This window comes from Humulus lupulus, chromosome 6, assembly GCF_963169125.1.
Source record: "Humulus lupulus chromosome 6, drHumLupu1.1, whole genome shotgun sequence".
Lineage (NCBI taxonomy): Eukaryota > Viridiplantae > Streptophyta > Magnoliopsida > Rosales > Cannabaceae > Humulus > Humulus lupulus.
The window spans coordinates 117461362-117475870 of NC_084798.1; the positions used below are offsets into that span (position 1 = coordinate 117461362).

The window sequence follows — 14509 nt, forward strand, 5'->3', positions numbered from 1 at the left end:
GCCAAAGATGCATACACCCTAAATTTTGTTCCCGTAAAATACTTGGCAGAAAGAAGCATAACCGAGTAGGAGGCACTACATGTTGAGTTAGGAGATACATGGATGACCCCTATTATTAATTATCTCAACCAAGGAGTAGTACCAAGTGATCGGAACAAAGTAAGGAAGTTGGTGAGACAAGCTGCACGTTATATGATAGTCGAAGGGGTACTGTACCGATGAGGGTGCTCCCTACCACTGCTAAGGTACGTTACACCCGACCAGTCAAAGCTGTTAATGATCGAGGTACACAAGGGGTTTTGTGGAGATCACGATGGGGGGCAGAGCCTATCATAGAAAATCCTAAGACAAGGATAATTTTGGCCGATGATGAATGAAGACTCGATGGAGTATGTCAGAAGATGCCATAAGTGGCAGATGTTCTCCAAGATACCCAAGCAGCACCAAACGAATCAACACAAATGCAAAGCCCTTGGCCCTTTGCTGTATGGGGGATCGACCTAATCAGAAAGCTACCCGCGGGAAGGGGAGGAGTCCAATTTGCTGTTGTAGTTGTGGACTACTTCACCAAATGGACTGAAGCAGAGCTGCTCGCCACCATAACCTCGAAGAAAGTCTTAGACTTTGTGGTGAAGAATATCATATGTTGATTTGGCCTACCAAGGAAGATAGTCTCAGACAATGGGACTAAATTCAAAAGTGATATGTTCACCAAATTTTTTATGAGGAATGGAATCACAAAGAGCTTTTCCTTGATAGCACACCCCCAAGCTAACGACCATGTAGAAGCAGTGAACAAGACTATCAAAGACACTTTGAAGAAATGCCTTGAACAAGCCAAAGGAGCCTGGCCAGAATTACTTCCGGAGGTCCTATGGTCACATCGGACGACGGCATGAACAACAATAGGGCATACGCCATTCTCTTTGGTGTTTGGGTATGAAGCCATGTTGACAGTTGAACTCACTCCCCCATCACATAGACGAGAGACATGCGATCAAGGGAGGAACAATCAACTAATAGAAGAGTCGCTCGATTTAATCGAATAAAGACGAGAAAAGGAAAGTCTCAGAGTAGCATCACATCAATAAAAAGTGGTCAGATACTTCAACTCCAGAGTGAAAAATAAAAAATTCTAGGTTGGGGACTTAGTACTTAGGAGAGTGTTCTAAACACTAAGGACACTACAGCAGGGGTACTAGGACCTAACTTGGAAGGACCATACCTTGTGGAGGAGGTGATCCCACCAGGGACGTACAAGATAGCTTGACTAAATGGAGAACTAATAAAAAACTACTGGAATGGTGAACACCTCCACTGGTACTATCAATGAAGTTTCTCAGTAGCAATACAAGTTTTAATTTAAAAATGTATATTTTCGAATTATCTATGTAACAGCCATTGTGCTCCAATGAATGAATTTAATTTCTTAAGTTTCTCTTACTTCTTTAAATTTCTTTCAATGAAGGACTTGTCCTTTGGACATGTCAACCCCATCGGATCATGTTCAATCTTGATTTTTGAGGAGCCTATCGACCCATACGATCCAAACGAGAGACTGGTCCGAGGACGTTGTTGAAAAATTTATGGAACATGTTCGATCTTGGTTCTTGAGGAGCCTATCGACCCATACGATTCAAACGAGTGGTCCGAGGACATTGTCACCAAATTTATTTGATCATGTTCGATCATTGGTTCTTGAGGAACCTATCGACCCACACGATCAACAAAAGAGACAGGTCCTAAGACCTTGTCGCCAAATTTATGGATCATGTTCGATCTTGGTTCTTAAGGAGACTATCAACCCATGCGATCCAAATGAGAGACTAGTTTGAGGACCTTGTCGCCAAATTTATTTGTTCATGTTCGATCTTGGTTCTTGAGGAACCTATCGACCCACACTATCAACAAAAGAGATTATTCTGAGGACTAGTCGCCATTATCAAATCATAATCGGTCCTTGAGGGACTGATCGATAATTTGATCTAAGACTCATTACACGCTCGATTAGACCATCTAGACCCGATTGGTCCAACTTAGACATTTCTGTCTACAATCATTATAATGAGTACACGAGAGATTACGTAGATCGTGATCGACACTTGCTACACAATCTGCATCTATGTATAGGTATCATTACTACTGAGTATGAAACCATCACCTGGATACCAATGAGGGACAAGCATTTGCTACTTGCATCATTGGGTGAAAAGGATAGTACTATGTGTCTAAATGCTTGAAGCAAGGCATGGTCAAGTAGCAAGTGACCAAGGCTTTTAAACCCATGAGCACTTGGGGGGCATATAGTACATACCGATCGGGGTATACACGAGCAATGAGGGTGTGACCCTAACCCATTTTGTTCATGATAATTGGTGAAGTATCATACTACTCACATTACCATGGTTGTTAGCATGAAAAACGTAAAGGAGTGAGGTTAGTATGGCACGTAAAATACATGTGTTCAGAGTATACTGATACCTGAACCAATGAGGGTTGTGCGTTGATATACTTAGTAAGCATTGAAAATAAAAAATTTCAATCAATACACTGAGTACTCATAACTAAAAAGCATACAGACATAAAATGTCATATGTAAAATCTGTCAAGTACAAGGTGCCCCACCAATGGCATGAAAGGAAAGAAAGATAAAAGGACCAAGAAGACTAACTAGGGTGAGGAGTATCATCTGAAAGACCACCCTTAGCCTCGGCAGCCTCACGAACCAGACACTTCCTAAGCTCATTTGCTCATGTCTTCTCGGGAAGGAAATCCAAGTTTAGATCTTTGTTGGACTTCCAGATCAAGTAGGAGCAGGATAAAGCTATCTCTGAATACTCTTCTCGAGCCTTGCCTTGAGCAACTTTGACCTCTTGCTCCTTCTCGACAAGAGAATCCTTCCACAATTGGTCCATGTCAGAAATAAACTTCTCTTTCTCAGCTTTAGACTGTTGGAGCTGATCGGAAAGTTTCCCCTCCATTTGGGTTATCCTGAGAGTCAACTCGGTCACTTCCTTCTGTTTGAGCTCCAAGGTACTGTGGAAGGTGTTGATCTCTTAATCCTTTGAGGCAATGTCAGCTTCCCTTGAGCCAAGATCGCTCCTAAGGTCCAACACCTCTTGGCGGATAGCTTTAAGTTTAGAACGAAGATTGGAGAGCATAGAAGTACATTCCACAAACCTATCACGAACATGTGAGACCAGCATCAGTGCCTTCAAAAAACATACAAGTGTTAGATAAACGTCAGAACACAAGCTAAATAGACAGAAAGATAACTGTAAAGGACTCACACTCTGAATGTCTAGGAGTGACTACGTTAAAATGGTGCTCAGGTCCTCATTCTTGATCCCATTAAAAGCTATTGTTGTTTGCTCCAGATGCGATGCTCAGTCCATAAGGGCATTTAAGTTTCGTATAGCAGACTGATGTGGCTCAAATAAAGGAGCAGGTACAGAACAAGAAGCACCCGCATTAGTAATGGGAGGAACTGGAGTAGACAAAGATGGCTCTACTCCTGCGACAGGGCTAGACGCCAAAAGAATCAGACTAGACGCCAAATGAGTCAAAGGAGACACCTCAAGAGGAACCTCTACGACCGAATCAGCCTCAACCCTGGCCCTTTTTGTCGCTCGAATAGATGGACTAGCCTTGGTGGGAGTCGACCTCTGCTAAGTATGGAAAAAACAAAACATGTCTGAGCCTGAAAAAGAAGATCAAATGTTAGAAAGATATTAAGCACAGATGAATCATAAAATAAAGGTGATAAACTGTCGAACCTTCTGAATGTGATTCGAGTTCAAACGTAGCTTCATCAAAGTCGTCCAAAGCAAGTGATGAGTACGCAACAGATGCACCCACCTCATCACCCTCATGTCCGGTTGGCACCGGTGAAGAGGGTATCTCCTCGACATGAATAGGTCTTGGGGAGTCTATGGCGGTCACGAGCTCGGGACCATCGTCATTCGGAACATCAACTATAGTAGGAGGAAACAACCCCACCTTCCTAAGGTTCTTTGAAGTAACGAGGGTCTTGACATTCTTCTACTCATGAGTCATGGCAATCAGTGCCTTGGCCCTAACTGTCATAGGCTGGGTCAAGAGCGGTCTATAAAAAGGCCCACCATGCTTAAACTTGGAGTAGTTGGCCTCTGCGTCCTTAGCAAAGAAATAGTTGTCGATGTATCTCAATTCCTTGCTATTTCCAGAGATCTCTTCCAAGAAGGTGTTGGTACCCTCTCTCATATAATGGTGGAAGTGGAAATACCCCGAGTTGCGCCGAGAAGGGTTTGTCTTCAGTTCAAACAGGTAGTGAGTCTCGTGAGGCACTGGAGCAGCCCATTTTCTGTGGTGATAGATAATGTACAATGCAGATAAGTCCAAGATCGCATTAGGAGCTAGTTGAGAAGGACTAATACCAAAATAGTCTGCAACACTACGAAAGTATGGGTGAAGGGGAAGTAGGGCCCCAAACTTAATGGTAGAATGTGTCCAAGCACACATATGCAGAGGGGGGGTCCTCAGCTCTATCATCTGGACCAGGGATAGTAATAGACACCCCGGAGAGGTCAAAAGTCTTCCTTAAGTTCTTTAAATTTTCTTTAGTCATGTCAGAGGCCACCCCCTTGAACCAAACAACCTCATAATCAACAGGGCGAGGCTTCTCAACTGGTTTCCATATGATTTCACTAGCAAAAGTTGCCCCATAATTTGATGAATTGAACTCCTTTTGTCGTTCTTCTTCTGTTGCTTAGCTAGCGAGATAGTCCTGCTCTTGGAAGGAGGGCTAACCACCTCAGGATGGAATCTGTGAATAGGACGCTCCTGAGGATGAGTAGCATGGCGACGAGAACCCTCGGTATAATCTTGCCGAGAAGAAGATTTATGGGGAACCCGACTAGTATCTCGGTGCAAAGGGCGTTGCAATGGTTCCCGCTGACCTGACCTATCCCGCTAAGAAGAATGACTCCATTGAGGTGTGCCTTGGGTGCTTTGGGAGCCACGGGGCGACTGTGCTGAGAAGAGCCAGGCAAAGAACCCTAGAAATCGCCCATAGGGTTTATATGCCAGGAAATCGCCATTTTCCAGAAAGATCTTGATTCAATTAAGTTAATTATTTTAGATCAAGATACACCAAAACAAGAAGATTCAGACAAAAATTCCTCAAAAGCTCAAAGTATTTCTTATAAATCTAAGCACATTTAAATTAAATGATGTGAGGATTAGAATAAAGTACTTACCAAAGATCTGAGTTTGATGAGGAACTGGAAAAATCATATTTGGATCCTATTTGAAAGTGGCGCATGGAGCAGGAATGAGAAGAGAATACCTACTTATAACCTCTCAGGCATACAAGATATTTTTAGGGATTCAAATTTCCTTGAAAAATATCTGATATGGTTAAAATTTAAACTCCTTGAAAAATATCATATATTTTTAGGAATTTAAAATTCCTTGAAAAATATTTATATTTTTAGGAAATCAAATTCTTTGAAAAAATATCTTATATTTTTAGGAATTAAAATTCCTTGAAAAATATTTTTTATTTTTAGGAATTAATATCCTTGAAAAATATATTATATTTTTAGGACTTTAAAAACTCCTTGAAAAATATGTTATATTTTTAGGATTTCAAATTTCCTTGAAAATTTTATTAGATTTTTAGGAAATTAATTTTCCTTGAAAAAACTAATTATGTTTAGGAATTTCTAATTTTCCCTAAAAAAAATTCATACCAAGCAAATTATCGATAGTTAAAAAAAAGTACTATGTAATGTCTTGACGGACTTGACTATTTAGGTACTGCTATGGTATGTTTCTCGGGCCAGGATCAAGTTTATCGTAATGTTGAAACATTGCAATAAACTTGGGGAGCAAATGTTATCCCTCAAAAATACGAGGATGACGTGACAAATGAAAATGCGACACGTGACATCACAAATTACAGACGAAACGACAAAGTATTGAGAAAAGATTGAGGGGCAGAAAAGATAGGTACAAGAAATATGAGGAAGTCGACCAAGCCTAAGCCCCCTAGGGGTGGTCGGCCTGACCCTACCCCTAGGGAGGTCGACCTAAGCAGGCCCAAGGGCCCTAGGGGTGGTCGGCCTAACCTCTACCTCAGGGGTGGTTGGCTCCAGTGTCTCCAAAAGAGTGGTCGGCCTAACCCCTACCACATGGGTGGTTGGCTCCCGTATGCCCAAGGAACCCTAGGTGTGGTTGGCCTGACCCCAACCCCTAGGGTGGTTGGCCTGACATGCTCAAGAAACCAACTGGGTGGTCAGCCCACCCTATTCTTCATAGGGTGGTCGGCCCAAACCCTTAAGTACACTTCACTGAGAAATAATCGCTCTCGTTCAAACTGAGATCAATAGGCCTAGCACCCAAAAGTTCACAGGCCTAACACCCAGAGGATCAATAGATCCAGCACCCAAAAGGTCAAAGGCCTAGCACCCAAGCTCGAGTCGTCGGGCCTAGCACCTAAGTCTCATATACCAACAGAGACTTAACATCTTCCCAGAGGTTTCTATCATGCATTATCCATTACAATCTAGAGAAACAATGAGAAGACCCACGATCTTATAATCATGGGGAGGTGGACACGTACCTCCATTACCTAATAGTCGTGTGCCAAACTACGATCCCAGTATTACTGGTCATTTAACAGCCCCTGGGTACTATAAATAAAGGACCCAGGGCTTCATTTCAGGGGATCTCTTTTTCTGGAATTTTGGGAGAAAACTCTTTCTCACAAGTGAATTCATCGGTTTGTACTATTGTTGAGTAATTTAAAACTAAAGACTAAGTTGATTAGGTTATTACTGTTCATCAGAACATGGCTAATGTAATGCCCTGAATTTCCTAATAAGGGTTAGGACCTTGATTAGGAGGTCGGGAGGGCCATAATTGATTTATTATGATATTAAATGATCATATGCATGTTTATGTGAATTATATTATTATATGATGATAAATGCATGCATATGGGTGTATTTATAATTATAAGGGCATATTTGTATATTTGGGTGCATATTGTAATTTGTGAATGAGTTTTCATTATTATGGAGATATATTCGAGCTATTCGGCATGAGACGATATTATATTATGAGTTAGCGGTTTTGTCATAACAGGGTCGATTATTGGGTAATAAGAATGTTTATTTGATGATAAATTGGGAGTATTTGAGGTCAGGAGGAAATTCTGGAGGTTTTGACTATAATGTCCTCGGGGGAGTTTTCGGGACCCCGAGCACTAGGTTTTATTTGAGGTTACTTAAGCTTGAAGTAGCTTGTCAGATGGAACGTACGTTAGAAAATATTTCCTCTCTCCTTCGTTAGCTCATTTTACCGTTCGAAGCCTTTTTAAAGAAATCTCAAGTTTTAGGAGTCGAAATCAAGTGAGGATCGAGGCATAGCAATCCTAGGAAAGATTAGAAGCTTCTTAACCGAAGGATTTGACGAGAAACAACCCAATCAAAGGTAATCTAAGTTTAAGTTTTGAGTTTTTAGAGTTTATAAGCTTAGAATTGGATTTTGTGAATCGTTGAGTTTTTGGTTTGATTGAGCTTTGGGTTTTGATGGTTTTGGACCATTGAGAAGCTTGGGAACTTTGATTTGATGATTTGGTAATGTTTAGGCATGATTTTGGAGGCTTTGGGATGTTGAAAATTGTGTTTGGGGATGGCTCTGGGTTAGGGGTCGCCACCCTAGCTCGAAGAAGCAGGTGGAGCAGTTTTGTGCTTGCTGGGCGCCGCGACCCTTGCTTCTGGAGTGGCTGGGGGCCGCGGCCCAAGGTGCTAGGGCCGCAGCCCTTGAGCAGGGTTGAGCCCGTTTGTGCGTTTTGGCCCCAGGAACATGGTTTTAGGCCTCGAGATCGTTCCTACTACCCGGATTAATGGGGATCGATGTCTCGGAGGCTAGATCTTGGTTTGGGAAACCTTGATTATCATTTTATTGATGGTGTCCTGTATTTGGTTATGACGAGGTGACCGCTAAAGGACTAAAAGTTGATCGTTCTCAAGGGTCGTTCTTTTATTCATTCTAGCTCGAATCTGAGGTAAGAAAACTGCACCCTGTGTATATATGACATGCATGGTTATTATTGATGCATGTTGGATTATTAAATGTGACATGAATGGTTATTCTTGATGCATGTTGGATGTTTAAATACGATGCATGTGATGCACGAGAAATATGTGATTAGGGCATGCTATAATTATTGAATATGAGAATGTTCAGAGCTTGAGCCTCTGTGTTTATGCATGGTCCTAATTATGCTAGTAATTGTTGAGTAAGCATGCAGAATGCCCTGAATTCGAGTATTGATTATATGTGATATATGTTTGGTGGCATTGCTTACTTGTTTATGGCACTGACTAGTCAGGGATACTGACCTAAGAGTCAGAAACGGCAATAGCGTCCTGAACGCAGGGCCGAATGAAGATTAGATCTAATCGATATCAGCGTTGAATGGCTCTAAGGCATTAACGCTGGACCGACCCTAAGGTCGATGAATCTTATAAGCGCTTGGCTAGTCTAAGACTAGTTACTCAGAGCCAGGGCCTATGGCCCAGGTGACCGTTTGTCACATGGCTAGGGAACGATGTTCCAAGGTTATGACTCTATGGTCATGAGGAAGGTTATGTTGGTGACTAGTCACCATGCACCTATCCTGTTTGAACTAATAAAAAGTTCACTTGTCTGTTAAGCCCCGGTGACCCTATCGTCACAAGGCTAAAAGGGGCTATACCCAACTTAGTGACTTTTGCGACTGTCACCTATTTGTTTGGGCTAAAAGCCCTGAATGATTATTACGATCATTGGTTGATATGTTATACTCAACATTACGTGGACTCATTTGCCTGCTTGACTAGGGCTATACCTGCTAGGCGTGTGCCTTATGATTTGTTAACATGTTATAACTGTTCATGGGCATATTGAGTTTTCTTGCTGGGCTTCGGCTCACGGGTGCTATGTGGTGCAGGTAAAGGCAAAATAAAGCCGGACCATCCTTGAGTTGGAGAGCTTAGGTGATGATGTGTACATATGCAGCTGCTCAACCACCACGGCCGAGGTTTGAAGAGGAACTAGGGTTAAACCCTGTTTTGCCGCCTAGATCGGCTGATTGTAAATATTTTCTTGTAATAGACCTTTAAATTATATTTTTGGGATCCCAATGTATATTATAAACGTTCTAGTGAAACGTTACATCTTAACCAAAAATTTTAATCCCTAAACCGCTAATCATACTTAGTTACACGATTTTGGCCAAATGACTCGATTAGCGAGTTTAGCACTGTTTATAAGGCACACTGTAATGGTCCCTGGAGTTGGGGCGTTACAGCTAAACCACTATAAAAATCCTGTGTGTTTATTTAAGATAATCGTACTCTGTTATTTATTTTATTTATTTCATTCAAACGGTATCGTATACTGTACATACGACTGTTGGCCAATTTCACGGGTCAACAACATCACAATGCCAAAAAGTTCATAACTTGGATTTAAAAATACATTTTTTATGATTTTCCAAAGCCTAACCTCAAGAACTCACAAAGAAATATGGAACTACATAATTTATTTTAAAAAAAAGAGGCAGTAGAGTGCGATCTGACCCATTGGAAACCAGACCACGAATTTTGGCAGCTTGCATTTTTACTCACACTTAACCACAACAAACATTTCTAGCATAAACCCTAGCCACATGCATGCATAAAATTCATCATATCACACAACCTCAATCATAAGCATAAAAATAAGCTCAAAAATCATTGAAATACCTTATACAATCAGTTCTACAAGAATCACCATAAAACTTAAGGAAAGCCGCCATAGATTCTATCATTTGAAGCCCTAGCTTGGAGATGTATTCCTTCGCTCTTAAAAAGCTTTCCTTGATGCTCTAAAATATAACCGAGCCCCAATTCCCACATGTAGATTCTTAAGAAAGGATTAGGGTAGGAAGAACTTAGCTGAGGGACAAGAACATGCAAACTTACAAGAAAACTCTTACCTTGCTTTATTTGATCACAATGGTGTTCAACTTTGAGATCCAACTAGTAAAGGCTTCTCTTGAACCCTAGAACACAAGAACAAGGCCATGCATGGATTTTAGATCACATGCATGCACAAGGAACCCTAGGTTACAGGTTTGATGGAGAAGAGAAGATAAACATGTACAAGGGAACATTATACTTACAATAGACAAGGAAATATCTTCTTGAAGGTTTTTCTTCTCCAATGGGGAACAGGAGTACTAGTTCTCATGAATTTTATATCACAAGCATGCATGCATAAGGAACCCTAGGTTATGGGTTTGATGGAGAAGAGAAGAAAAAAATGTACAAGGGAACATTATACTTACAATAGACAAGGAAATCTCTTCTTGAAGTTTTTTCTTCTCCAATGGGGAAAAGGAGTACTAGTTCTCTATAGGATTTGAATTTTTTGCAGCAATGGAGGAGAAAAAATAGAGTGTATTCGGTTTTGAAGAGAATGAGAGAGCTTGAGAGAGAGAGTTTTTCTTTTTGAGAAATGATTGGTTTTGGCTTGTTTAAAAAGGTAAGAGACTTTTCCCAATCCTTAGCTTTTGGGGTATGTAACCTAGCTTATGATAGCCATAGGGTCACCCCTAGCCTTGCCGCCCACCTCTCTCCCTCTCTCTCTTCCCTTGGAAATTATTTTATGCCCGTGCTTATTTTACCTCACATATAAGGAATCCAAGGGCCCTTTGGGAATTTTGTACTCTAAATTTCCCTTAACTTTTAACCTATATTTTGTTAAATCTCCAAGCATAATTAAATAAATTAATTTGTGACCAAAAATAAAATTTGTCACAATATCCAATAATTTTGTAAATATATCACATATTGACCGAAATGTCCTTAAAGACCCGAGTAAGAAACTTTCATTCTTAAGCCCAGTTGATTGGACTTCAAACCTCAATCAATTCTCTTAAAATTTATTGGCTCAATCATAAATTCCCAGTTGCCAAACAAAATTAATATTTTTATGCCATAGTACTTCCTATTTTATTTTATCCGAGATTTTTCTCCTATTGTGGTTTACTCCATGGTTCGAGACCAATCTTTCTTTTCATAAAACTAGATCCTTTACCGGATAATCACAATGACTATAAAAATTCATGAATTATTACAAATTCATATAATATCATTTATCACAATAATATTCCACATAATTCTTCACCAGCTCCAACCGGCTGCTAATGTGTGTTCAAAACACGAGACGTCACATAATATACCTTTATATTACAAGTTATTAAAAATAGATATTTATTGATTATATTTATATTAATTCAAATATTATAAAATATCATTATTATAATAATATTTAATATATAAAATTAGATATTTAATAATTATATTAATATATATTAAGATATTATAAAATATAATCATTATAATAATATATAATACATAATCTTAATTTTAATTAAAAAATTTATCATTGATATTGTGAACACCGCAAATTGGACATGATCCTGAAAGACCCAAGCCTCACGCAAGGCCTTCGCGAGACTGACGCCCCATGCAAGGCCCAAGCACACTTCGCCTCGCCCACCTCACTGAAGGTCCTACAGACCCGTGCCAAGGTGTCGCGCACCTAGGCGCCTCACGCCACCAGCCACGCGCCCAGGCGCCGCTCGCCACCATCTCACGTACCTCGCTTGCGTGCTTCGCAGGAGGGCCTCGCGCACCACCGTCTCGCGTGCCCCAGGCCCGTGCCTCGCTGGAGGGCTTCGCGCCAGCATCTTCCGCACCACTGTCTCGTGTACCTTGCTTGCGTGCCCAGGCCCGTGTCTCGCAGGAGGGCCTTGCACGCCACCATCTCGCGTGCCCCAAGCCCGTGCTTCATAGGAGGGCCTTGCATGCCACCATCTCGCGTGCTTCATAGGAGGGCCTCGCGCGCTAGCGTCTCGCGAGCCACTATCTCTCGGGCTTCGCAGGAGGGCCTCGGGTGTCACCGTCTCGCATGCCTCGCTCGTGTGCCCAGGCCCAGCACCTCGCGAGGTCCTCATCAAACACGCTTTGTACACCACATAGTTGCACCCTCGGCACACAAAAATCAATCATACAGTGACTTGCACCAAATGAGTGATTATATTAGCAGAGAAGGAGCTTTCCAAGGTAAAAGGGATAGGTGCCCTACGAGTGTAAGAGCCTACACGCAGTTCAAAAAGATCGTACAGGTATGAAGTACGTATTGGTGTACGACTCTAAGAACGCCAGGCATCTGATCCTCATATCCACACCACACAGGTAGTGGTCGTACGAGTGAGGTACCTGGTGTGGTCCTTCTTAGCCAACCCCTAACATCCATCCCTGGCAAGTAGTGGAAGTACGAGGTGTGGTGACATGGCTTGCATGTCTCTGACCATATATCAGAGTCGACACCACAACCACCTATGCCACTACGTCTGGTGCCACTTCCCTGACACTGTACTTATGAATAATTATGACCCCTGGGACCACAATGTATTAGGGGCCATTAGAGCCCACTATAAAGAGAGCCTCACTTCATCATTGGAGCGGGTTGGAAAAACATTGTAGCTTTGAACTAAGAGAAATATAAGTTCTTTTCCCCATTTCTTTCTGCAACTATTTTATAAGTTTCTTGTTAGGTTCTTGAAGTTCTTCATTTATAAGCTTGACACTTTGATTTTTTTGACTTAACATCATTGACGAGTTCTCACCGTCAACAAATATTTATAAAGAAAACATGTTTTTTTTTTTTGTTTTAACGGTTTTTCGTTAACTTTAACAGAATATTTCAAATATTTAACGAATATACCTTTAAAAGTTATTAAAAATAAATATTTATCGATTATATTAATCTAAATTCAAATATTATAAAAATATCATTATTATAATAATATTAACTAAATATTTAATATTTATATTAATATAAATTCAAATATTATAATAGTATATAATACATAATCTTAATTTTTATTAAGAAGTTTCATTTATATTTATAAAGAAAACATCTATTTTTTTATTACTTAATATAAATTAACTGAATATATATATATTCATATTAAATAACAATAAACATTATAAATATATTATATATATGTGTTGTATGTTTACAAATAGTATGACTATGTAACTACATAAGAAATTAGAATAACATTTATCTTCTATTAAGAATAAACAAGTTTATTCTCAAATCATAAATGTGTGATTTGAATAATATCAAGAATGTTTTATATATTAAATAGTGTAATTTATGATCTAAAATGTTATCATATATTGTTCTTTTAAAAAAAACCACAAACAAGTTTAGGTTTAATTTTTCTCTTAATATGTTTATGTCATTATTTTATAATATATATAAAAAAAATTGCATAAAATTGTTCATAAAATTTCAATCATAAAACACTTAGTATTGGGAACAATTGTGTAATATTACAAATGGTAAAAACAGATATTTTCTATCTAGAAATATTGGTTGTTAAATAAGGTTTGTGATAGCGTTACCTTCCACACCTACCTGGGAACCCGGGGAGTTATGTTTAATGTAGGTGTGGGTCTAAAGCAGTGCCTTGGCAACCTTCCCAATCGTCCTAGGAACATTTCGTGTGTATACATTTGCACTATTACATTTTTGAACTTATTACTATAATAAAATCAAGCTTGTTCTATCAAAACAAGCAATTTTACTCTGCGTAAAAGTTATTTGGTCCAAAAGATTTAAATTGTGATCCTCCATACTTACTCAGTAACCTCGGGCAGTTCTAGTAAGGCGTTGGAGATCACCTCAAAACCTCCAAATCTATCTGAGAACAAGTTTAACTAAAAAAAAAAAGACAAAAAAAACAAAAAAAATTAATTCTCATTTCCGAGAGTGGATTAATCGCCATGTGTAGAGTCCAAGAACTTTACTTAGCTAATTGTTTAGTAGTATTATAGTATGTTTAGTGTTATCATTGTTACTTTGGATTTTTGGTTCAGACCGGGAGTTATTTGGACACTCATAGTAGTACTTATAGATTTTCTAAGTTTAACCTATAGTTTAAGAATATTAAGTATAACCTAAGGTTTGATTAATGTGACTGATATTAAGGATTATATTATTATATTATAAGGTTTAGACATCAACCAATAGGATTTTAAGCACATGTTATGAATGGTAATTAAGGATTAAGTATTTTTGAGGATTAAATTAAATAAGGGTAAAATTTGAATGTTATAGGGTCAGTCAGCAGCCTTGAGTACGTTGAGGGCTTAGTCAAGGCTGTTTAATCCATTCAAACTTAGCTAAAAATGTGTAAATTTGTGTTTAAATATTCTGCGTATGCCGATATATCGCAGCTATAGGGGGCGATATGTCGCAGCACGTAGATACGGAAAACACGAATCGATGCACGGTCGCCTCGGGAACAAAGGTCCAGGCGATATATCGCCTATAGGGGGCGATATATCGCCTCCACCAGCATGAATTCAAATACTTTTGAATTCTTTTCCCTTCAGCCATTCAAACTCCTTCAACA

At 39.6% G+C, this 14509-nt stretch overlaps 1 long non-coding RNA gene across 1 annotated transcript in view; it reads left to right on the top strand.

The window, feature by feature from the left end:
- Window positions 1-9040, top strand: part of LOC133782475 (uncharacterized) — a 28572-nt gene extending 19532 nt beyond the window's left edge. Inside the window, exon 23 of the long non-coding RNA XR_009870538.1 lies at window positions 8981-9040. This is a non-coding gene — a long non-coding RNA (uncharacterized LOC133782475). The remainder of the gene's footprint in view (window positions 1-8980) is intronic.
- Window positions 9041-14509: the final 5469 nt, after the last annotated feature.